The sequence below is a fragment of the Mustelus asterias genome, chromosome 1 (genome assembly GCF_964213995.1).
Source record: "Mustelus asterias chromosome 1, sMusAst1.hap1.1, whole genome shotgun sequence".
In the NCBI taxonomy this organism is placed as follows: Eukaryota; Metazoa; Chordata; class Chondrichthyes; order Carcharhiniformes; family Triakidae; genus Mustelus; species Mustelus asterias.
In genome coordinates, this window is record NC_135801.1 from 173,218,679 (window position 1) to 173,240,687 (window position 22,009).

General features: G+C 45.0%; 1 protein-coding gene across 1 annotated transcript in view; it reads left to right on the forward strand.

The window, feature by feature from the left end:
• Nucleotides 1-216: 216 nt before the first annotated feature.
• ctbp1 (C-terminal binding protein 1) overlaps nt 217-22,009 on the forward strand; it is a 263,134-nt gene continuing 241,341 nt past the window's right edge. Inside the window, exon 1 of the mRNA XM_078223242.1 lies at nt 217-388. The gene's annotated coding sequence lies outside the window, so the exon portion shown is untranslated. The remainder of the gene's footprint in view (nt 389-22,009) is intronic.

The window sequence follows — 22,009 nt, forward strand, 5'->3', positions numbered from 1 at the left end:
TCAATGCAGCACAGCAGAATCCTGCGCAGACCATTTGGGTTCTTCAGAGATCATTTGACATTAATTCATTCCAAAACTGACACATGAGCTTGATGTGACACCCTTTTAAATAAAAAGCTAACTTAAAATCTGAAAGATACATGGATCGATCAATTCCATCAGTCTAAATACAATCAGAAAAAATAGCATATGCATTTTCTTTTCTTAGCAGGTGAGGAATTGCTGTTGAAACCTCTCAGTGCATCATATCCATTGGATTTGTGTTTCTTCCCCTCGGAGTCCTGCAGTAGAAGGTGTGGCGACGACCCCTGACCCTTCAACCCTGTCCTCGTGTCGCTCATGGATAGACATAAAGTAAAGCGACTGCGTCTAGATCGGATGTTTGAAGGTTGGAAGCTACAGTGATCAAAGTGATATAATCAAAGTTACTTGTGCACAGAAGTCATTAGCCGTATAAGACTTGCTATAATTGTTTGCGCCACAGCTCTACAAAATTCCTGTGTAGTTATACAGTTTGAGTATGAATCTTATTTTTACAGCATTTGGCGATGTAAAGACGTGATTGATTGGGCTGCAATAATTCAAGCAGCAGAGAGTGTTTACATTCAAATGGTTAAAAACATTTCTTTACGGATTGGGTAAATAATTGTCAAACATCTTGTCATGTCAATCAGCTTTACAGGTAACTGTCTTTCTGGGCTAAACTACAAGTCTCTTATTCCTGAAACTTCTGTTGCCAAAATATTATTTTTCTGTTTAAGTTCTGACTCCAGAGTTGTTATAATTCTGAGATGAGTATTTATTTTTAACCTAAACTTAAAGGACTGATTAGGGACAGTCAGCATGGCTTTGTGAGTGGAAAATCATGTCTCACAAATTTGATTGAGTTTTTTGAAGGGGTAACCAGGAAGGTAGATGAGGGCAGTACAGTCGACATTGCCTACATGGACTTTAGCAAGGCCTTTGACAAGGTACCACATGGTAGGTTGTTGCATAAGGTTAAATCTCATGGGATTCAGGGTGAGGTAGCCAAATGGATACAAAATTGGCTGGATGACAGAAGATTGTAGTTGTGGTTGTAGAGGATTGTTTTTCAAACTGGAGGCCTGTGACCAGCGGTGTGCCTCAGGGATCAGTGCTGGGTCCACTGTTATTTGTCATTTATATTATTGATTTGGATGAGAATTTAGTAGACATGGTTAGTAAGTTTGCAGATGACACCAAGATTCGTGGCATAGTGGACAGTGAAGAAGGTTATCTCGGATTGCAATGGGATCTTGATCAATTGGGCCAGTGGGCTGATAAATGGCAGATGAAGTTTAATTTAGATAAATGTGAAGTGATGCATTTTGGTAGATCGAACCAGGGCAGGACTTACTCAGTTAATGATAGGGTGTTGAGAGAGTAATAGAACAAAAAGATCTAGGAGTACAGGTTCATAGTTCCTTGAAAGTGGAGTCACAGGTGGACAGAGTGGTGAAGAAGGCATTCGGCATGCTTGGTTTCATTGATCAGAACATTGAATACAGGAGTTGGGACGTCTTGTTGAAGTTGTACAAGACATTGGTAAGGCCACACTTGGAATACTGTGTACAGTTCTGGTCACCCTATTATAGAAAGTATATTATTAAACTAGAAAGAGTGCAGAAAAGATTTACTAGGATGCTGCTGGGATTTGATGGTTTTGAGTTATCAGGAGAGGCTGGATAGACTGGGACTCTTTTCCCTGGAGCATAGGAGGCTTAGGGGTGATCTTATAGAGGCCTATAAAATACTGAGGGGCATAGATCAGCTAGATAGTTAATATCTTTTCCCAAAGGTAGGGGAGTCTAAAACTAAAGGGCATAGGTTTAAGGTGAGGGGGGAGAGATACAAAAGGGTCCAGAGGGGCAGTTTTTTCACACAGAGGGTGGTGAGTGTCTGGAACAAACGACCAGAGGTAGTAGTCGAGGCGGGTACAATTTTGTCTTTTAAAATGCATTTAGACAGTTAAATTGGTAAGATGGCTGTAGAGGGATATGGGCCAAACATGGGCAATTGGGACTAGTTTAGTGGTTTTAAAAAAAAAGGGCGGCATGGACAAGTTGGACCGAAGGGCCTGTTTCCATGCTGTGAACTTCCATGACTCGATTAAACCATAAATCCAAATGTATTTGGAGGATCCAAGACACTAATGGTTAAAAATGGGAAAATGTGACTTTTATCAAAGGATATGTGGATAATCTTACAGTTCATCCACAATTTCTTATTATTAGGATTTGTAATTTGTTTTTTGTTTGCCGAACATTTGACTTATTCGCCTCCATTGTAGTGACTCATACTGGGGAAAGTTCCTGGGAGACTAGGCCTGTTCTCCTGCCTTGTTGATGTGGTCGTTCCACAGTTCTGAGCCTAGAAAGCCGTTAAAGGTGGCTTATTCAGCTTTTGACAAGGAAAGTTGATGATAATCCATTTGCCACTCATTCTGGCAAGAGTCACTAAAAGGACATGAGAGGTGAGAATCTCGAATGGTGTCCCTAATCCCAGCTGGTGACCATTAGGCCAATTTTTGTGCCCTGGTCATTGAAAATAGCTACAGACCAGGAGTCAAGTTTGGTATCTTCCTGAGCTGTACAATCTAGAAGCATACTTGCATACAGTTAGCTACTCTTTGATCTGTTGATGGTGGTTGAGTTAGATGTTGACCAGGATATTGGGAGAATCTTTTCCTCTTCAAAATGGTGTCTTGAAATATTTAATGTCAACCCAAATAGTTGCAGAGTCTTGATTGAACATCACCTGCAAGGATGGCACCGCAAACAATGCAGTGCTCCGTTAGCACCATCCTGAAATTACTATCTGAGTGCATCCTCTGATCCTGGCATCGTGCTTGCACCCACTATGTTTTGACTCTGAGCATGCTATCGGCTGTTACCAAGTTGAACCAGTGCATCATTTGATATTCCTAAATGAATCCCTAATTATTGTTGTCGAAATGGAAGTTGTCTGTTGGCGTCCTTTGTGAGCTTTGTAGGATTTTAATGGTCCAACACCTCTATGTATCAGTAACCCAGATGTTGGTGTATCTGTGCTTGGGATTATTTTTTTCTGTGTTTGCAGCGGGGTTGAAGACATTTGGCAGTATCAGTTTGTCACTTTGGATTGCCAGAGGATGATGCAGCACTGAAATTGTAATGAGAACCAATCTCTTATTCAGATTCTACAACATACATAAGAACATAAGAACATAAGAACATAAGAAATAGGAGCAGGAGTAGGCCATCTAGCCCCTCGAGCCTGCCCCGCCATTCAGTAAGATCATGGCTGATCTGACGTGGATCAGTACCACTTACCCGCCTGATCCCAATAACCCTTAATTCTCTTACCGATCAGGAATCCATCCATCCGCACTTTAAACATATTCAGCGAGGTAGCCTCCACCACCTCAGTGGGCAGAGAATTCCAGAGATTCACCACCCTCTGGGAGAAGAAGTTCCTCCTCAACTCTGTCTTAAACCGACCCCCCTTTATTTTGAGGCTGTGTCCTCTAGTTTTAACGTCCTTACTAAGTGGAAAGAATCTCTCCACCTCCACCCTATCCAGCCCCCGCATTATCTTATAAGTCTCCATAAGATCCCCCCTCATCCTTCTAAACTCCAACGAGTACAAACCCAATCTCCTCAGCCTCTCCTCATAATCCAAACCCCTCATCTCCGGTATCAACCTGGTGAACCTTCTCTGCACTCCCTCCAATGCCAATATATCCTTCCTCATATAAGGGGACCAATACTGCACACAGGATTCCAGCTGCGGCCTCACCAATGCCCTGTACAGGTGCATCAAGACATCCCTGCTTTTATATTCTATCCCCCTCGCGATATAGGCCAACATCCCATTTGCCTTCTTGATCACCTGTTGTACCTGCAGACTGGGCTTTTGCGTCTCATGCACAAGGACCCCCAGGTCCCTTTGCACGGTAGCATGTTTTAATTTGTTTCCATTGAGATAGTAATCCCATTTGTTATTATTTCCTCCAAAGTGTATAACCTCGCATTTCTCAACGTTATACTCCATTTGCCATATCCTCGCCCACTCACTCAGCCTGTCCAAATCTCTCTGCAGATCTTCTCCGTCCTCCACACGATTCACTTTTCCACTTATCTTTGTGTCGTCTGCAAACTTCGTTACCCTACACTCCGTCCCCTCCTCCAGATCATCTATATAAATGGTAAATAGTTGCGGCCCGAGCACCGATCCCTGCGGCACGCCACTAGTTACCTTCCTCCAACCGGAAAAACACCTATTTATTCCGACTCTTTGCTTCCTGTCGGATAGCCAGTCCCCAATCCACTTTAACACACTACCCCCAACTCCGTGGGCCCTAATCTTCTTCAGCAGCCTTTTATGGGGCACCTTATCAAACGCCTTTTGGAAATCCAAAAACACCGCATCCACCGGTTCTCCTCCATCAACCGCCCTACATGCCTTAGTGGGAGAATAGACTGTCATATAGGCCACCAGCCGAGTCAAACACCATTGGGTTGCAGTGAGCTCTCCAAATCCCTCCCTCATAGTTGTCCCAATTCTAACCTGTCGGAGCCAGCTATTATTGTCAGATGTTAGTGCATCATGAAGTCCAATATTAAATACTTAAAAAAGAATTAGAAGGTGTATTCTGCACTTTAATTGTCTCCTGCTGTTGCACTTAATCAGAGGTTTCCCTCCAAATATGACCAGGTTTTCAGGGCTAGCCGGAAACAAAATAATTTCTGTCTCCGCAGTTTATTCGGAAGAAATCTAATTTTGTTGGCATTCATTTTGAAAATCATTAATGATGCAGAATATAAATAACTTGGGCATGATTACTTATTTTGGTCTTATGGTTAGTTTATAAAGGGCACTGGGAAATGAACTATATCTTGCAACACTAGATTTTTTTCGTACCTGAAGCTAACTTTACAGCGGCGAGTTGTGAAAAAAGAAACTGCTTTTTATTTGCATTAGACACAAGTGGAAATTGTTTGGTTTTAGATTTGAAGGGATACGCTGTGCATCTTTGATGCTGTGTAGGCATTCAAGAGGACCAGGACATTATTTGATCTCGTAACAAACCCCAGAAGGCGTACCAAAGCATTCTGCTGAAGACTTCCCACCCAATTCTCCCTCACCATCCGGCCCTGGTGTCTCACAACAGTAACATAACTCAGTTTATCTCATTAGAAACTCAATCAAATAGAGGATGAAGCCTCTGTTTCTCTAATCTATGGTGTTGTATGTTGATGCATCCCAGTGAGGCACTTATTAAAAGCTCTCCTCCAATTTTGTGTATGTCTGAATATTGAATTCCAGAATAAATAACATGAGCTCCCATAATTTATATGCAATTATTCGGCCTTTCCTTTTTTAAAACAATTTATGACCTGTGCACCTCATTGAATCTATCAAATCAAACCTCTGTTGCCCAAATCCATACAAATGTTTTTCTCTCTCCACCTACGACACTATTCTATGATTCCCCTCCAGAATTCTCCACCTGCCATTCTGTAAGTTTATTTTTAGGTAGTTTAGTTCTGGAGCTATAAAGTAATCTGCAATGGGGCAATTTATACAACATCAATGGTATCTTTCCAACCTTTGGTATGCTGTGCTGTTGGTTAATTCTGGCTCCTTGAGCATCCTCAGTCTTAATTGCTCCACCATTGGTGGCCATGTATCCAGCCATCTGGGTAGGAAACTCTGGAATTCCCTCCCTAAATCTATGTTTATAGATCAGGCTTGCATTAACACTGCAATGAAGTTACTGTGAAAATCCTCTAGTCCCCACACTTCGGCGCCTGTTCGGGTACAGTGAGGGAGAACTTAGCACGGCCAATGCATCTAACCAGCACATCTTTGGACTGTGGGAGGAAATCAGAGCACCGGGAGGAAACCCACGCAGACACGGGGAGAACGTGCAAACTCCACACAGACAGTGACCCAAGCCGGGAATCGAACCCAGGTTCCTGGAGCTGTGAGGCAGCAGTGCTAACCACTGTGCCGCCCCCTCCCCTCTCCTCCGCTCTCTCCTCCTCTCTTCTGCTCTTTCCTCCTTTAAGATGCTCTTTAAAACCTAGCTCTTCGATGAAGCTTTTGGCCACTTGCCGTAATTATTGCTCTAAGTTTTCTCTATTATGCTCCGATAAAATGTTCTGGGACATTAACTGTGTTCAAGGTGCTATATGAATGCCAGTTATTGTTGGCTGTAGATGTCTCTCTCGTTTTTGTTCATTTATTTTTCTTGGTAAAGGAAGACCTATTTGGATTGGTCCAAGTGCAGCATTACAAAATAGTTTCTCTCGTACTGTTACCATGCATTTCAATTGCAAAGATTAATTGATTTAGTTATTTAACAGTTAGATAATCCTCACAGGCTGCACTTTTCCAGTCCTGCTACATTCTGAAATGCTGATTTTTTTTTACATCATGTTCCAGCCTGCGCTCGGAATTTTGTGCTTCCGTGACAAATATTTGAGACAATATTAATCACAGCAGTGAGGAGTTATGGAAAGCAGATTTGTGAAAGAGCATGTTTTGATGCAATAAAACTAACTGTAATTTACAAAAAGTGCAAACAGCTGGAGATCTGGAAAAGCCTCCATGGGATTTCATCCCAGGCACAATTTCTGCCATTCATCTCCATTTGATCATTTCCTCTTTTCTTTAATCAAGACAGCTCTCAATTCAGCCAGCTATTTATCTAATTTTTAAAAGCCTGAGGTGTAGAAGTTTTATCAAACGATGTCTTGCAAATGTGTGAAAATTGTATCTGTTGAATAAATCTTGTCCACCCCGCTTAAATACTTGCTCCAGAGAGAAATGTTGCAGACAAACTCAAACTGTAACCAATTGCTTTTGAAATTAAGATGGCATCTCTTGATTTATTCCACAGTGATAACAGTACTGGCAAGCATTCACTGTGGCAGAAATATTAGATGAACAGATCCCTAATTATCAGCTTGTAGTTCTTGTCTTCCTGATCAGGGTTGACATCCAAATGTTCCAAATTACCATTTAAAATAATTCCGAGGATAATGGCTGATCTGGGAACCTTTTAGAATCCTACAGTGCAGAAGGAAGTCAATTGGCTCATCGAGTCTACACCGACTCCAATCTCACCCAGGCCCTATCCCCATAACCCCATACATTTACCCTACCTAGTCCCCTCACACTAAGGGACAATTTAGCATGGCCAATCCACCTAACCCGCACATCTTTGGACTGTGGGAGGAAACCAGAGCACCCGGAGGAAACCCACGCAGACACGGGGAGAGTGTGCAAACTCCACACAGACAGTGACCCAAGCCAGGAATCGAACCCGGGTCCCTGGAGCTGTGAGGCAGCAGTGCTAACCACTGTGCCACTGTGCCGTGTTTAGGCATTTAATTTGTTGAACTCTTCAGCTTACTGAAACACCATTTTCCACCTATTTTAATGATGCTCTTCCCTTTGTTCGGCCTTCACTTTTAGAAAGAAAATTGCTGACAAAAATAACGAACGTACTGCAGCTTCAAGAAATTTACAAGTATCTAATGCTGTTCTTTCACTTGTTTCAGGTCTCACTCTGTATCACACTATTGGATTTTTCTTTCCCATTTTGGCAATTTATCACTGCTCTCTCCCACATCAGTCTTTATGTTCTTGTGCACGTCAGTGTTACAAAGCATCACCTCATTTTTCACCAACTTGGAATCATCCCACTATAGTCAACCAGTAACAGATGCCACCAAAATTTTAAAATCTATGTCAAAACTTTGAATCTTTTTTCAGTGATTGACTTCTACAAGCAATTACTTTGCCTTTCAAATTTATTCCAAACTAAATACAGGGACTTGATGCAAGTGTTTTTATTACAGGATTTATTACAAATCCTGGAATTCCCTCCCTAACGGCATTGTGGATCAACCCACAGAACATGGACTGCTGCGATTCAAGAAGGCAGCTCACCACCACCTTTTCAAGGGCAACTAGGCTTGGGCAATAAAATGCTGGCCAGCCAGTGATGCCCATGTCCCACAAATGAATAAAAAAACAATGGAACGTGGTCATCCTTCAGGCATAGGCTTTGCATGTGCTGCATATGCCTGCAATATAAATGGAGCATACCTGGTGACAAATGTGCTGTTGTTTGAATGGACTTACAAGTAGGGAGCTAGCTTCAGTAATGGTAGGACAGTTTATGTTCAGAAGCTGTGCAGAAAGCAAGATTAAAGTGCTAGGGTCCCATGCAAAAGCATTGGATGTACATCAGGCCCAAACTCCATGTGTAATTCTGGTCTGACACAGTTGGACAACTGCTCTACTTATTAACTAGCCTCTGCTTGTATGCTGGGGTAAATGCATGAAAAGCCACTTGGACTCCATCTCTGGTATTTAGGAGGAAATGGTGGCATCGTGGCAAGGTCACTAGACCAGCAATCCAGAGGCCCGGGCTATACTCTGAGGAGGCTGGTGGAATGGCGAGCTTCTGTAAAAGCCATTGTGAAGCTATCTCCAATTGTCTTCAAAACCCGAGAAGAGAAGTGGCAGTGAGTTTAACACTGGATAAAAGCAAATTCCTGCAGATGCTGGAATCTGAAACCAAATGCTTTGACAGAGGGTAATCTGGACTCGAAACGTCAGCTCTTTTCTCTCCTCACAGATGCTGTCAGACCTGCTGAGATTTTCCAGTGGTTTCTCTTTTGTTTTCAAAACCCTTCTGGTTCATTCATGTCCTTTAGGGAAGGGAATCTGCCGTCCTTACCTGCTCTAGCCTACATGTGATCCCAGATCTAAATGTGGTGACGCTTAGCTGCCCTCTAAAAGAGAATAGCAAGCCACTCAGTTCAAGGGCAAGTAGAAATGGGCAACAAATGCTGACTTTGCCATCAGTGCCCACATCCCATGAAAGAATTGTAAAAATGTCTAAGTTGACCCTGATTGGAGCCCCGACTGGAACATGAATATATTCAAATGTTGTGTTGAAAAGGTCTACTTCAGCACCAGGAATTTAAGATGCGGCGGGAATCCTGTTGGATTGGTTCTATATTGGGCCTTGGGTGTGTTTCTGTGATCTCTCTGGCACTGGCAGATCTTCTGAGGTCAATCTCATTTAACTTGTTTTAGTTGGCTTTGGATGGTATTGGTGCTGTTGCTGGGTCAACAACCTTGAGTAGGAGTCGGGGAAATAGCTTCGGCGCTTGCCGCAGCCAAGCTTTGCTGTCTGACTCCTGAGGCTGAAAAAATCCCATTCATAAAAAATAGCATCTTTTCTAAGGCAGCTAATCACTTTCTTCATCCTGTGGTGAAGAACATTCAGGCAAATATCCATATGAATAACATTTACTGCCATTGCAGACTCAAAAACTGCGATCAAAATGCCAAATGGGATAAAGGTGATGCATTGAATGCTGAATGAATTGATTTCTTAACCAAGCGCCGAAGTATGGTGTTTTATGTAAAATAAAATTTCTAATCTTTAGACAATTCAGACACTAAGGCGCAATGTAGCATGGCCAATCCACCTAACCTGCACATCTTTGGACTGTGGGAGGAAACCAGAGCACCCGGAGGAAACCCACGGCAGACACGGGGAGAACGTGCAAGCTCCACACAGACAGTGACCCAAGATGGAACTGAACATGAGTCCCTGGCACTGTGAGGCAGCAGTGCTAACCGCTTATGAGGTGTTCCCCTAGTGGCATCAGCAAAGCTGACTGAAGGCTCCAGTAACTCCTGTGGGGATCCTTGAAAGGACTGCTGACTTTTATGTGTTTGATTTTGTGAGAGCCAGGCTGCTGGCTGCTCCACCTTGCTGCTGCCCGGCACTCCCATCCAGTTCACCCCCTGGCACCATGGTGATTACCGGTTAATAGCGTGGTGAAGGAGCACCCCCACTCTGCTGACCAGCAGTGGAGCACAGCCTGAGGAGATTGTGCGCCCTGAAAGTCTCGATGAATGCATTTTTTAGCACTCAACCAAGGTGAAGCCGAGAGCTTCCACCACAACTTGTCACATCCCAGCTGCAGCATCTCTGAAGCCATATGTTTCATTTTAGATTGCAGAATAACACTACACAAGATGGAAGTGGATCCTTCAATACTCTCAACCCTGATGTTGCAACTCCTTGGCAAACTTTAAGGAACAAAATTCGGAACAACAGTCGGCCATCCCTCAAGCCTGTTTTCCCATTCAATGAGATCATGGTTGATCCCTAACTCTACTTTTACACACAATCCCTAGATCCCTTGATTCCCTTCGTGTCCAAAAACCTATTGATCAAGAACTAAGCATCTACAGCCCATGAAGCAGAGTATTCCAAATTCACAACCCTCTGAGTGAAAACATTTTTCTCATCATAGTCTTAAATCGCCAGTCCATTATCCTGAATCTATGACCTTAGTCTTGACCTTAGACTCACTCGGCCTCTCAACATCTTCTCTGTCAAGTTCTCTAAGAATGTTATAGATTTCAATGAGATGACCTCTTACGCTTCAAAACTCCAGGATCTCTTCTCTTAGGATAACCCTCTTTTCACAGGAAACTATCTGGTGACCCTTTGCTGTGTCCTCTCTTGAGGCAAGGCCAGTAATCCAGGTGTGGTTTTATGCAAAGCCCTATTTTGTTGCAGCAAGACTCCCTTACTCTTATACTCCAACCTCTTAACATACCATTTGCCTTCCTAATGGTTTGCTGTGCCTGTAGGCTAACTTACAGTAATTCCAGGGACATCCGAATCCACCTGCACATCAAGATTTAATGACCTTTCATAAAATACTTTGCTTTTCTACTCGGGACGGCACAGTGGCACAGTGGTTAGCACTGCTGCCTCACAGCTCCAGGGACCTGGATTCGATTCCCGGCTTGGGTCACTATCTGTGCGGAGTTTGCACATTCTCCCTGTGTCTGCGTGGGTTTCCACCGGGTGCTCCGGTTTCCAGTCTGAAAGATGTGCGGGTTTGGTGCATTGGCCATGCTAAATTGCCCCTTAGTGTCCCAGGATGCGTAGGTTAGAGGGATTAATGGGGTAAATATGTGAGGTTACGGGATAGGGCCTGGGTGGGATTGTTGTCGGTGCAGACTCGATGGGGCGAATGGCCTCCTTCTGCACTGTAGGGATTCTATGATTCCTTCCTTCCAGAGTTGATAATTTCACATTTCCTCACGTTACCAATGTAGGAATTGAACTACACTGAATCCAGAAAAAAACTTAGGTCTGGATTTTACGAGGCACAATTGTCCTCACCCCTCCAGCCAACAGCTCGGTGGGAAACCAAGAAGGACGGCTTTCCCGGTGTAATTTAACGTGGTTGGTAATAGGATGGAGGCAGGACTTCCCCTCCTTCAGGGACATGAGGTCCCGCCTCCAGCCAATCGGATGGCCGGTAGCTCTGTTGTCCCAGCAACGCCAGACAGTCCCCTATGGAGATTGTCGCTGGAGCCAGACACCAAGATAAAGGGGGGAGATTCCAACAGAGCCAGGCTAGCAGGCCCCAGCGAGGGCACTGAGGGGAGCTGGGAGGCTGCGATTAAGTAGCTGGAGGAGTGGAGGGTAAAGGGGAAAGTGTGATCTTTGGGGGGGCTCCAGTGGGCACAAGGGACATGCAAATGAGGTCTGCCCACAGTTGCCCGACACCAAAACGTGCAGATAAAGCTGCCGGACTACCCTCTTAGTGTGAGTGTTGGTAAAATAGCAGCGGGAGTGGGATGAAACCGCTCATTGGCCATATCAGGGCCGCAGTAGGCCAGACGCTCCCACTGTCACCCACAAACCACACAATACCAGACAAGGGGAGGGTGGCAGTGCAGGCTGCTGGAAGGAAAGCCGGGTACTGGGATTTATTATCCCCCTTCACCTTCAAACCCAAAGGGGGGGTGCTGGCTTGGGGGGAGGGACTGGACTGGGATGTGGGGGCGGGGGGGGAGGGAGGAGCATAAATTCCAGCCATTGAACTAAAATGTTCCTTTTTACATGGAAATTTAAAAATGCTGTGCCGAGTGGTGAATGATAAATTGTTTTTACCCTTCAATAAATAACAGCAGTGACCACGCTCTGAGAAGAATTTATGTGAAACACTTTGTAACATTTTAATGAAGTGATAAAGAGAAACCTTTCCGTTCTTTCAATTTTAATGCCCTCTGAGAGTTGCAGTATTTATCAATGGCTGAGTAACTGGTATTACTATCATCATAATGGCATTTATATTCAACTTCTCGCGTTAGCTCTGGAAAATAAAAGGGAATTGCACTCTTTGGATGATTGATTGACATAGATTATCTGTTTGGCGAGACCTGTAAAATCCTTCCACTATAGATGTCCAAGATGAATGTCCAAAGGCAGTGGTAAGGTATTTGGCTCTGTAGGTCAACGTGACATAATAAAGAATAACGGCCGAGAAAGTGGACTCTGCCCAAAGTAATGAGACCGCTGGAAAACAGCAAATTGGTCTCACCAACCTCATTTGCAGTTTAAAAAAAAATCTGATTTATTATTGACACATGTATTAACATACAGTGAAAAGTACTGTTTCTTGGGCGCTACACAGACAAATCATACCGGACATAGAAAAGGAAAGGAGAGGGTGCAGAATGTAGTGTTACAGTCATAGCAAGGGAGCAGAGAAAGATCAACTTAATGTGAAGTAGGTCCATTCAAAAGTCTGACAGCAGCAGGGAAGAAGCTGTTCCTGAGTCGGTTGGTACGTGACCTCAGACTTTTGTATCTTTTTCCCGAAGGAAGAAGGGGAAGAGAGAATGCCCGGGGTGCGTGGGGTCCTTAATTATGCTGGCTGCTTTGCCGAGGCAGTGGGAAGCGTAGATAGAGTCAATGGATGGGAGGCTGGTTTGCGTGATGGATTGGGCTACATTCACGACCCTTTGTAGTTCCTTGCGGTCTTGGGCAGAGCAGGAGCCATACCAAGCTGTGATACAACCAAAAGAATGCTTTCTATGGTGCATCTGTAAAAGTTGGTGAGAGTCGTAGCTGACATGCCAAATTTCCTTCGTCTTCTGAGAAGGTAGAGGCGTTGGTGGGCTTTCTTAACTATAGTGTCGGTATGGGGGGACCAGGACAAGTTGTTGATGATCTGGACACCTAAAAACTTGAAGCTCTTGACCCTTTCCACTTCGTTCCCATTGATGTAGACAGAGGCATGTTCTCCTTTACACTTCTTGAAGTTGATGACAATCTCCTTCGTTTTGTTGACATTGAGGGAGAGATTATTGTCGTTGCACCAGTTCATCAGATTCTCTATCTCATTCCTGTACTCTGTCTCATCATTGTTTCAGATCTGACCCACTACAGTGGTGTCATCAACAAACTTGAAAATCAAATTGGAGGGGAATTTGACCACACAGTCATAGAGTCATAGAGGTTTATAGCATGGAAACAGGCCCTTCGGCCCAACTTGTCCATGCCGCCCTTTTTTTAAAAACCCATAAGCTAATCCCAATTGCCCGCATTTGGCCCATATCCCTCTATACCCATCATACCCATGTAACTATCTAAATGCTTTTTAAAAGACAAAATTGTACCCGCCTCTACTACTACCTCTGGCAGCATGTTCCAGACACTCACCACCCTCTGTGTGAAAAAATTGCCCCTCTGGACACTTTTGTATCTCTCCCCTCTCACCTTAAACCAATGCCCTCTAGTTTTAGACTCCCCTACCTTTGGGAAAAGATATTGACTATCTAACTGATCTGTGCCCCTCATTATTTTATAGACCTCTATAAGATCACCCCTCAGCCTCCTACACTCCAGAGAAAATGGTTCCAGTCTATCCAGCCTCTCCTTATAACTCAATCCATCGAGTCCTGGGAGCATCCAAGTAAATCTTTTCTGCACTCTTTCTAGTTTAATAATAATAAGGTGTATAAGGAGTACAGTAGGGGGCTGAGAACATAGAAAGCATAGCCAATCAACCTAACTTGCACATTTTAGGACTATGGGAGGAAACCAGAGCACCCGGAGGAAACCCATGCAGACACGGGGAGAATGTGCAAATTCCACACAGACTATTTCACATCTGTCGTTCGCAAGGAGGAAGATACAACCTGAGCCATAGTGAAATAGGAAGTCACTGAGACTTAGATGGGCTAAAAATTGATGTAGAACAAAGAACAATACAGCACAGGAACAGGCTCTTCGGCCCTCCAAGCCTGCGCCGCTCATGTGCCCACTAGACCATTCTTTTGTATCCCTCTATTCCCAGTCTGTTCATGTGGCTATCTAGATAAGTGTTAAACGATCCCAGCATGTCCGCCTCAATCACCTTGCTTGGCAGTGCATTCCAGGCCCCCACCACCCTCTGTGTAAAATACGTCCCCCTGACATCTGTGTTGAACCTTGCCCCCCTCACCTTGAACCCGTGACCCCTTGTGTTCGTCACCTCCGACCTGGGAAAAAGCTTCCCATTGTTCACCCTATCTATGCCCTTCATAATCTTGTACACCTCTATTCGGTCGCCCCTCATCCTTCGTCTTTCCAGGGAGAACAACCCCAGTTTACCCAATCTCTCCTCATAGCTAAGACCCTCCATACCTGGCAATATCCTGGTAAACCTTCTCTGCACTCTCTCCAAAGCCTCCACGTCCTTCTGGTAGTGTGGCGACCAGAACTGGACGCAGTATTCCAAATGTGGCCTAACCATCGTTCTATACAGCCGCAACATCGTATGCCAACTTTTATATTCTATGCCCCGTCCAATAAAGGCAAGCATGCCATATGCCTTCTTCACCACCCTCTCCACCTGTGCTGCCACCTTTAAGGATCTGTGGACGTGTACACCCAGGTCCCTCTGTGTGTCTATACTCTTGATGGTTCTGCCATTTATTGTATAGCTCCCCCTTACATTAGATCTACCGAAATGCATCACTTTGCATTTATCTGGATTAAATTCCATCTGCCATTTCTCCGCCCAATGTTCCAGCCTATCTATATCCTGCTGTATTCTCTGACAATGTTCATCACTATCTGCAACTCCAGCAATCTCCATGTCGTCTGCAAACTTACTGATCACACCAGTTACATCTTCCTCCAAATCATTTATATATATATATATCACAAACAGCAGAGGTCCCAGTACAGAGCCCTGCGGAACTCCACTAGTCACAGACCTCCAACCGGAAAAAGACCCCGCCACTGCTACCCTCTGTCTTCTATGGCTAAGCCAGTTCTCCACCCATCTAGCTAGCTCACCTATTATCCCATGAGATTTAACCTTTTGCACCAGCCAGCCATGAGGGATGTAGAGAAAGTTTGGCTGTACTTACCAGGACCAGATCAGATGCATCCCAGAATACGGGGGCAAGTAATGGTGGAATTTAGGGAGTTACTGGCATAATGCATTGAGAACATGAATATTAATGCCGGTGTGAAACTGTTTGTAATGTTCTTTCAGATATTTTACGGATAAAGTATATTTTTGCAAAAGAATCTTGAAATAGCCTCCAATTGTGTGCTGGAACCCAATACCATGGCTCTGAAGGTCATAATGGCACTGAAACCTTTGTGTCTCCTGCTCAATTATCCGCCCCTCCCGCATTTCCATTCCTGAAAAATGGGGGGTGGAAAATCTACCCCGTAGTCATTGTGGTAATGTAGGCACTCAGACTGACATATACTAAGTAATATTAGTAAATGAATGCAGGATTTATTAGCTACTTGGAAAGTATTGATATAAAAAACCCGCAGTATCCTGGCTGCAGATCCCACAATTATACTTGTTGTATGATAGATTGTAACTGCTTAGTGATTTGCATCCCATCGTAAGCTTCAAGTTTTGGTTGAAGCTGAGAGTTAAGCTGCTGCAATTATACTGTTTGTAATAAAGGAGTGAAGAATTAATTTATCTTAAATTTACAGGTGAAGTCCTCTCATTATCTTGAAAAAAACCTCATTGCAAGACATGAACTTCAATAAAAATAAAAGCATTCTTTTCTGTAAAATTGTTATTACTGGGCTGACAGCATAATTAAGTACAGTAAGTAGTCTCACAACACCAGGTTAAAGTCCAACAGGTTTATTTCGTAGCACGAGCTTTCGGAGCACTGCCCCTTCATCAGGTGAGTGCTGCCCCATCATCACTCACTTGATGAAGGGGCAACATTCCGAAAGCTCGTGCTACCAAATAAACCTGTTGGACTTTAACCTGGTGTTGTGAGACTTCTAACTGTGCCCACCCCAGTCCAACGCCGGCATCTCCACAGTACAATTGAATTATATTCCAAGAAACTTGCATATTGCGTCGCATAGTTTTCCTGTTCATCTGTTGCATTTGGTCTCCTGGCGTGTGCCCCGTACCTAAATGTTTATGGAATATCTTTAAAGTTTACTTATTAGTGTCACAAGTAGGCTTACATTAACACTGCAATGAAGTTACTGTGAAAATCCCCCAGTCGCCACACTCCGGCGTCTGTTCGGGGACACCGAGGGAGTGGCCAATGCACCTAACCAGCACGTCTTTCAGACTGTGGGAGGAAACCGGATACCCCCGCAGACACGGGGAAATTGTGCAAACTCCATCCAATGATCCAAGCTAGGAATCGAACCTGGGTCCCTGGCGCTGTGAGGTAGCATCTCCCAATCAGACTTTCTTTTTGCGTGCAATCTATTTTCATTTGCAAACTATGTTTGCTGGTGTGGCTGTATTTAGATCTTTATATCTGCATCATGTCACTCTGAGCATTGTTTTCAAACAACAGGTCAGAATAGTAGACGCACTGAATGTGTCACATGGGATTCAGGGTGGGCTGGCTCGATGGATACAGAACTGGCTTGGTCATAGAACAGTAAGAAGTCTCACAGCACCAGGTTAAAGTCCAACAGGTTTATTTGGTAGCACAAGCCACAAGTTTTCAGAGTGCCTCTCCTTCATCAGGTGAGTGGGAGTTCTGTTCACAAACAGGGCATATAAAGACACAAACTCAATTTACAAAATAATGGATGGAATGCGAGTCTTTACAGGTAATCAAGTCTTAAAGGTATAGACAATGTGAGTGGAGAGAGGGTTAAGCACAGGTTAAAGAGATGTGAATTGTCTCCAGACAGGACAGTTAGTGAGATTTTGCAAGCCCAGGCAAGTCGTGAGGGTGACAGATGGTGTACATGAACCCACGATCCCGGTTGAGGCTGTCCTCATGTGTGCGGAACTTGGCTATCAGTTTCTGCTCAGCGATTCTGCGTTGTCGTGTGTCGTGAAGGCCACCTTGGAGAACGCTTACCCGAAGATCAGAGTGCCCGTGACCGCTGAAGTGTTTCCCAACAGGAAGAGAACATTCGCTATGACAACGGATGAATGAACACTGCTCGACAATCACCAGGCAGGAGTGTTCTCTTCCTGTTGGGAAACACTTCAGCGGTCACGGGCATTCGACCTCTGATCTTCGGGTAAGCGTTCTCCAAGGCGGCCTTCACAACACACGACAACGCAGAATCGCTGAGCAGAGACTGATAGCCAAGTTCCGCGCACATGAGGACAGCCTCAACCGGGATCTTGGGTTCATGTCACACTATCTGTAACCCCCATGACTTGCCTGGGCTTGCAAAATCTCACTAACTGTCCTGGCTGGAGACAATACATATCTCTTTAACCTGTGCTTAACCCTCTCTCCACTCACATTGTCTGTACCTTTAAGACTTGATTACCTGTAAAGACTCACATTCCAACCATTATTTTGTAAATTGAGTTTGTGTCTTTATATGGCCTGTTTGTGAACAGAAATCCCACTCACCTGATGAAGGAGCAGCGCTCTGAAAGCTTGTGGCTTGTGCTACCAAATAGACCTGTTGGACTTTAACCTGGTGTTGTGAGACTTCTTACTGTGCTTACCCCAGTCCAACGCCAGCATCTCCACATCTTGGCCATAGAAGACAGAGGGTAGTGGTCAGAATGGAGATCTGTAGCTCGTTGTGTTCCGCAGGGATCAGTGCTGGGACTAGAAGGACGTGGAAGCTTTGGAGAGAGTACGAACAACGTTCCCCAGGATGTTGCCTGGTCTCGAGGGTGACTATGAGGAGAGGTTGAATAAACTAGGATTGTTTTCACTGCAAAGACAGAGGCTGAGGGGAGACCTGATAGAATTCTACAAAATTATGAGAGGCATAGACAGGGTGGATAGTCAGAGGCTTTTTCCCAGGGTGGAAGTGTCAATTACAAGGGGACACAGGTTCAAGGTGAGAGGGGGAAAGTTTAAGGGAGGTGTGCAGGGGAAGTTTTTCACGCAGAGAGTGGTGGGTGCCTGGAACGTGCTGCCAGAGGTGGTGGTGGAAGCAGGAACATTGGCTACATTTAAGAGGCATCTTAATGTGTACATGAATAGGGAGGGAAATATCCATCGCCCCCCACTCACTGAATTCTGTTTATCACTCCTTTTTCCACCCAAGTAGCTGCATTTTTAGGACTTGGTCCTTGGAAGTATCTTGTGTGGCACCCAATCAATGGTTTCTCAAAATCTGTATAGAACTTCATGTTTCCTTTACCAATACACGTTGTGATTTCCTTAAGGGAGTCAAATGTATAACCTGTTTATCAATCTATATCTCTGATTAGCCTGTGCCTTACTAAGAGTTTCATCCTATAGCATGGCTTCTTCGAGATTATCCAGAAAGGTTCATTGTCCTTTCCTTTCCTTCTTTCTCTCTTTCCACTTGATCAGGGTTGTGACACTCGTCATCCTCCAGTCCTTTGATGCAATTTCCATTCCCCAAGACTTTTGCGATCTCCTTCCAAACCTCCTCCGTTGGCCCACCTGGGTCCCTGGCCTGATTATTTCTAAATATTGTTCCTTTGTATTGAAGACCAAGGGGAGTCCAGAGAGTGGTACAACTTAAGCTTGCTGGTTATCCTTCATATTCTGCAATGTTCATCAGTATTTGTGGCATAAAGCGTCACTGAGTAATGCGCCTTTCTTGTTTTCCTTGATCCAGTCTGAAAACATTGCACAACAAACTCGGAAAAGCAGCTGTGTTTTATAACTTGTTGTATTTCAGCCATAATGTACTGAGCAGAAGCGCTCCCGTCAAATCGACCCTTTGTTTATGAATTCGTTACTTGCCTCAGAAATAATCTGGCTGCAGATCATGGGTGATCTCATGGAGCTGCCTTTGGGGCTGAAGGATCAGGGAGAGCAGAAGCAGCTGCTAGTAAAGAAAGGAGGAGAGAGCACGACAGCACAGGAAACTATACCCACAGCACATGTTCAAGGGGCACTTCTCCTACATTAACTTTACTACATGAGGCACCTTTGCTGCTCCAGGAAGGTTGTCACTGAGCTATGTTACCTGGTGCAGCACAGTTCACCCTGAAGCAGGGCATGGACAGTGCTTGCTGCATTTGTCAAGATGAGTGTGACCCTTTTTCGCCAAGGCTCCCTCTCAGGTGGCAACAGGAGACATCAGCCACATCCCCCAGCAGCCATGGTTCTATAAACCTGTGGACGCCCTCTGTGCCACCTTTACTTTTTCAGGCATGCTATTGGGTAGCAAGGATTGTCCTGGCAGGAATTTCCACACTGTTCTGGAGCAGGCCTACTAATCAGAGCAGTGCTCATTAAGAACATTTTCAAGCAAACCATTGCCTTTTCACAAGGGCTCTCTCTGCGTAGGTGTGTCCAGTTTTCTATGCCAAGATCACCAGGACGGGCAACTTTGAGTAGCTCTGAGCCTCGAGGCCCAGCCACGGTCAGTGGCATTACAGCGTGGGCAGCAGCAATGTGAGTTGATTAGCATTATCGCACTATCGGAGTGGATGGCATTAGAGCAAGCACGCTGCCACACAGACAGAGGACAGCAGACCCTCTCCTAAGAAGGCTTTCCTCAAGAACAGAATGTAGGAGTGATTGAAGCTCTGGAAACCCCTTTCAACTGTGGCCTTGAAAGCCAAGTTTGGGCAACCTGACAGAGATCCTGAGGAACATTCTCATGGACTATATGGAGAAGTCCCACTCCAACTTCATAGAATCCCTATGGTGCAGAAGCAGGCCATTCAGCCCATTGAGCCTGCACCGACCACAATCCCACCCAGGCCCCATAACTCCACATATTTACACTGCTAAACCCCCTGACACTAAGGGTCAACTTAGCATAGAAAATCAACCTAACCTGCAGATCTTTGGACTGTGGGAGGAAACTGGAGCACCTGGAGGAAACCCACGCAGACACGGGGAGAACATGCAAACTCCACACAGACAATCACCCAAGGTCGGGATCGAACCCGAGTCCCTGGTGCTGTGAGGCAGCAGTGCTGACCACTTGTTTCCAGCTGGCTTTGTGGAGATCATTCTGTCCGACACGGGAGAAGCATTCTGATCCAGCAGCACCACAGTAGAGCTAACGGCGATGAAATCTTGTATAACATCTCTGACAGTTTCTTCAACAGCACAAAATGCGTGCACGGAATCTCAAACATGGCCTTAGAGGCCACAGTTGAAAGGAGCTTCCAGAACTTCACACCGCTCCTACATTCTGTTCTTGAGAAAAGCTGTAAGCAAACCAAGGACAATGACCTGTCTCCTTGGGAGAGGTACAGTAATTGTAGGACAGCAAAGGGAAGTGGGGAATTGGAGTCTTGTGAGCTGTCAGTGCTGTTATTAATGAGGTTGTACGTGATGCAGCTGTAAGCAGATTGTAGAACAACTGGAGCTAAGTCACTAAACTTCCTGTGTTCAGTGCTCCTGACATTAGTTTGCTTGACCACTTCTACCCACAAGTGCTGAGACAGAGGCCTGAAGTGCTCCCTTCCCAATGAAGGGAGAAGAATGTCTCTCCTCCTTTCGACTGCCTGTACAATGGCCTCCTGAGCATTATCTGAGAATCTTGGAGCCCGTTCATCACCAACTTTAATCATTACTTAACCATAAAGGTCCAAGCTTTCTGCGACCAGAATTCATCTCTTTAGCACGCTGTCTTTATGTGGTATCAGATATGTCCTAAACATCTGCCACCCTCCGCAGCCCACCCCAACTACATTCAACATGCAGCCAGTTATGATTGTCAAGCGGTACAGGTGTTTCATGTTAGCCTGAGCTAGCACTGGCCACACATATTGCCGTCTGCTGGTCTGTCTCCAGGCACGGTTACATTTCTGGGCCTGTTGGTTGATGCTGAAGAGTTGTCCAGGTGAGTCCTACAGTTGTAAAACAATTACCCAAAGCTCGATGACCTTGATCATGCAAATGCCAAACCTGTAGGTGGCGTATTTGGCCATAATAAATAAGGTAAAGTTTAATTGTAGGGTGAAGGATGCCCAAACATATCCGCACACAATCAAGCACATCTTCTTAAAGGAACAACATTACTAACATTATAGAATCAATAGACTTCCTGCAGTGCAGAAGGAGGCCATTCAGCCCATCGAGACTGCACCGACCACAATCCCGCCCAGGCCTTCTTCCCGTAACCCCACATATTTATGCTGCTAATCCCCCTGACACCAGGGACAATTTAGCATGGCCAATCAACTTAACCCGCACATCCTTGGACAGTGGGAGGAAACCGGAGGAAACCCACGCAGACACGGGGAGAATGTGCAAACTCCACACAGGCAGTGACCCAAGCCGGGAATCGAATCCGTGTCCCTGGTGCTGTGAGGCAGCAGTGTCACCGTGCCGCCTGTTGTGTGAAAACACTTTTTTCTCACACTACATTTGCTTCTTTTGCAAATCACCTTCAATCTGTGCCCTCTCCTGCTGGTAATGCAATGCTTAAAACCCCACCCCTCTTACTACACTTTTGGCCATCCGCCCTAATATTGCCTTATGTGGCTCAGTGCCTCATTGTCTTTTGCAGCGCTCCCGTGAAGTGCCCTGGAAACTTTATTACATTTAAAGGCCCAAGAGTTGTTTTTGCCATTGCTCACAATCAGGAAAGAGGAGGAGGAGAGTGTGCTCTGATGTTGATGTGGCAGTACCATGGGAACTATGAACATGGCACTCGCTGCCTCTGTCATTTCCACACTGCCTCATTGCACAGAGCCCCAAGAGTACAGAGGGCCAGACCCAGGACCGTGAGCTTGGG